The sequence below is a fragment of the Lactuca saligna genome, chromosome 5 (assembly GCF_052625555.1).
Source record: "Lactuca saligna cultivar CGN05327 chromosome 5, ASM5262555v1, whole genome shotgun sequence".
In the NCBI taxonomy this organism is placed as follows: Eukaryota; Viridiplantae; Streptophyta; class Magnoliopsida; order Asterales; family Asteraceae; genus Lactuca; species Lactuca saligna.
The window spans coordinates 120069229-120073703 of NC_136421.1; positions in this window are offsets into that span (position 1 = coordinate 120069229).

Sequence of the window (4475 nt, forward strand, 5' to 3'; positions counted from 1 at the left end):
CTCAAAAATTTCTCAAGAATTACAGGCAACGTTTAACTGTTCATCTTCTTCACAAAGCTCAACAATGGCGGATTCTTCATCAATTCAGGATCAAACTGCATCGTCATCCCTGCTTTCGATCAAGACTAACCAGAACATGATCATTCAGATGACACCATTCCTATATGATCATTACATGCTTCAAGTTTTGGAGTCCCTCAAGTATTCCCCTCTCGTAATCGCCTTAACTCAAGTGGAATCTGTTCCCATGTCACTCCTGTCTCAAGTATACTCCACAGCCCACTACGACAAAATCAAAGATCGCATCTACTTTCAGATTCATACTCATAAAGTTTCGATTTCCAATGTACGATTTTGCTCTCTTCTAGGGCTTGTAGTAGACGCCTCATTCATCTCCCCAGACTTCATCACTACAACTCAATTGTTCAAGATGTTCTATGAGATAGGATACACTGAGGTCCTTACCACCTTCACCAAGTTCAAGAAGTTGTGCTTACCTCCATAGTGGAATGGGTTGCTCACCCTTCTTCACAAGGGATTAGCTGAACGTGCTGGTGGCTCTGATGGATCCAACAAATGCTTCATGGCGCTCCTACACGGTATCTACAACGGAATCAATTTGGACTATGGGACTTCAATCTGGTCCCAACTTGTGCAACATTTGTCCTCCTCGACCAAGCATTCTGAGATTTCTTGTGGTTGCTTTTGGACTATCTTCGCTCAAAGGGCAATCACATCCCTCAATGTTCCATTCATGAAGGACTCTCTGCTTTCCTCAATTTCATCCTTTCATACCAAAAAGATCATCATGGCTGATCCAGCCAAGTTTTTGAACAAAGGGTCTATTACGGAATCTATGTACCGGTCTGTCTCTCAAGAAAGCAAACTCATCTATGAATACAAACTGCTTCCTCCGACGAGTCCACGATAATTAACTCCAGAGATGCAAGCAGCCTTAGATAAGGTGGAAAAACCGGCTAAGCGAGGGTGATTCCTCTGCTCCTAAGAAGCTCAAGAAAATGGCTCGCAGACACCTCACCTCTTCACCTTCACATTCAGACTCGAAGGACGACCAGTCTAAAGGTGACGATGATGAAGGGCAACACAAAGGTTCACCTAGGGGTAATACACCTCCTTGGTCTCCAACTCCTAAGGTTATTGTTAATGATTCTATTCCAACACCCCCTCCATCTCCACCCAAGACCACTGTTCAGGTCACTATTGCTCCACCACCGCCTGTCATTTCTACACCAATCACTACCTCTCCATTACAACCACCTCTATTTTCCAATGCAACCCTCACCTCTACACCTATCATCACTTCAACCATAGATTCTTCTGTCAACATCAGCACATCTGATGTGGGGGCGAAGACTGAAGAACCTCCTAAAGTCACCACGGAGCCTCTTTCACCAACTCCTTCTAATGATTCTAGTCCAGTTTTTGGAGGAGTTGATTTTGAATTTGATTCTACATATTACAGTCCCTACCAAATTCCCAGTGAGGAAGATGAATCTGCTATGGCAACAAAGCAGCACTTTGACAGTGTTCATGAAAAGCTTGATAACCTGATCACTTCAACAAAAAAGTATAATGATGTTGTTCTTAAAGCTTTCATAGATACAACCCTGAACCAATATACAGATTCCATCGACAAGTGTACTGCTGCAATCGATGATTCAACTTCTCTGTGCAGACGAGCCTCTGCTGATGTTAAAGATCTCATTCAGGACTCCAAGGTTTTTCTTGACTCTCTCAAGGTTCATGCTAATTCCAATGCTGCCAAGCTCACAGAGTCCATTGATTCGCTTTTTGAATCTCTTCAAGTGGAGCAGACCAAGTTTGAAATAGTCAGCTCCGACCTCTCTGCTGACAACAAGACTTTCTTGTCTTCCATTGACTCTCGGTTTGAAAAGCTCACTGCTGATCTTCTTATGGAATGACAACCCAAAGATTATCTAGCTCAACAGACGGCAATCAATGCAGCAGAGCAGGCAACAGTTGCCAAGGCTGAACACGAAATTGCGCTGTTGAAAACCGAACAGGCCGTTTTTCGCAGTTTTGCTGGGGATGTTCTGTCTCAGTTACATAATCTGCTTAAGGCTCATGATCCTATTCTCACGCTCTCTATTCGCAATCATTTGACCTCCAAACTACTTCCCTCTCTTGAACTCTTACGCGAAATGAAAGGTGTTTCGGAGAGAATTGTTCCTCCCCAACAAGGGGGGAGAAGAGAAGCCACACCCTATTCCTCTAAAACGGAAGGTAAAAACCGAATTGAAGGATAATTTAGCTTCAGGTTCTGGTGTCAAAGAATGAAAGAAGCGTGTTATTGGAGAAGATGACGAGGATGAAGAAGATCAAGAAACTATTTCTATGATCTTGAACCGAAAGAAAGAAAAGGAGGAGATAGATGAAACTCTTCAAGCAGATAAGGAGGGTGTAGAAAAAGAAAAGAAGAAGAAAGAAGAGGATGATGCATTAAGTTGCAAGAAGGTGTTGTTCCCTTCCTAGACAAGAGAGACACTTATCAGGGAAGCGATAGAGTTTCCAAGCACCTACTGGCTGGAGCCTGTAACTTCCTTTGATTGTGACAATACAAGGGACTCGCAGTTCGACATGCCTATTACTCGAAAGGCTTTTGTTTTCCACTGTTTTAAACCAACGATTGATTTGCCTCCACCCCATCCTCATGTCGACCGTGAACTTATACATTTTTATCTTGAGTTCAATCAGCCTCAGTACCTGACCTGGAGTGCTCAAAAAATTACTACGGTTAAGGTGCTGAAACCAAAATTTGCGGGGAAGTTTATCAATGTTTCTTTCAGGATAAATCGAGGTTCAAGTAACGCAGTTTCTATTATCTCCCTGGCAGAACTTCCTAACTTGAATCATCATGATTAGATTCTGCTCTTCAATATCTTGCTTACTAATGCAACAGAGTATGAACCAATCTTAAGACATTTGAAAAGGATGTTGGCCTCTTATATTCATGAGGTGGCGAATATGGATCAATAGGTAGCGAATGTTATGTGGAAGAAACCAACGGTGAAGCCAACTGTGAAGCAAGGAGATGTCAACAAAATGGCTCTCGGACAGATTGATCCTGGTCATCTTACTGTGATGTTTACAAGAGCTAAAGGTGAAAGGTTCTTGTTTGCTCTGGTGGGCAAACACTTGTTTTCAATTGATTGCTTGGATATATCATCAATATTATTCATCGGTGCAAGGCGAATTCTGAGTCTGATAAGAAGAATTTCACAAACATGCTTCAGTGGTACATTACTTTTTGACAAACTCTTTTGTCCATCATACCGAATGTGTTCAAGACTATCAAATAGTCTGCTGCAAATCAGTTAAAGTAAGCTCTCGGTTCCATTGACGCAAAGGGGGAGATTGTTAGGTTTGATGTATTGCGTCATGGGCAGTTCTTTTGTATATCCAGTTTTGGGCCTGTCCAACTGTGATTATAGATTAGGGTTACGTACTATATATAGTGCATGCATGTATGCCTTAGTATGAGATTGATTAATTATCTTTTGCATTGTAACCGTAAACACCTCTACAGACGAAGTTCTTAATCGACCTCTTCTGAGGTGTCAAAGGTTAATCATTCGACATCATTCAAACCGTTCTTGTGTTCTTAATTGTTTCATTAATTGTTTTACTGCTTGAATCTATCGATCTTTAAGGAGTATTATTCCAACAGATCTTGATCTCATTAAGAGGGATCACAAGGGTTTCGTTGGATAAACACTTTTTAAGGTTTGAGACGTGGAAGACAGGATGAATATTGTTAAGCTCTTGTGGAAAACGAATTGTGTATGCTACGGGACCTATCCTAGCGATGATCTCGAATGGTCCTATGTATCTCGAATTCAGCTTTCCACGCTTTTCGAAGCGTATCATGCCTTTCCAGGGTGAGACCTTCAATAGAACACGGTCACCAACCTGGAACTCCAAGGGTTTTCGTCTCTTATCGGTGTAGCTCTTTTGTCTATCTCTTGAAGCTTTTAATCGTTCCCAGATTTGTAAGATATTTTCCGTGGTTTCACGGATGATTTCTGGGCCAGTGAAAGAGCTATCAGAAACTTGACCTCTAGCTAACTGTGTCACCCACCTCAGCCCAACACAAAGGAGATCTACACTTACAACCATAGAGGGATTCAAACGGCATAGCTTTGATGCTAGTATGATAGTTGTTGTTGTAGGAGAACTCGACCATAGAGGGCTTCAACATGTCTTCCAATGTCTGAATGGTTCTCTCACTCTGCCCATGGGTTTGTGGATGGTAATTTGTGCTCATATCCAGCTTACTTCCAAGAGACTTCTGTAGTGACTGCCAAAATCTTGAGGTGAATCTCCTAACCCAATCGGAGATAATGGACATAGGCACACCATGCGTACGAACTATCTCTTAGATGTAGATTCGTGTAAGTGTTTCCATCTTGAATGTTTCTTTTATTGGAAGGAAG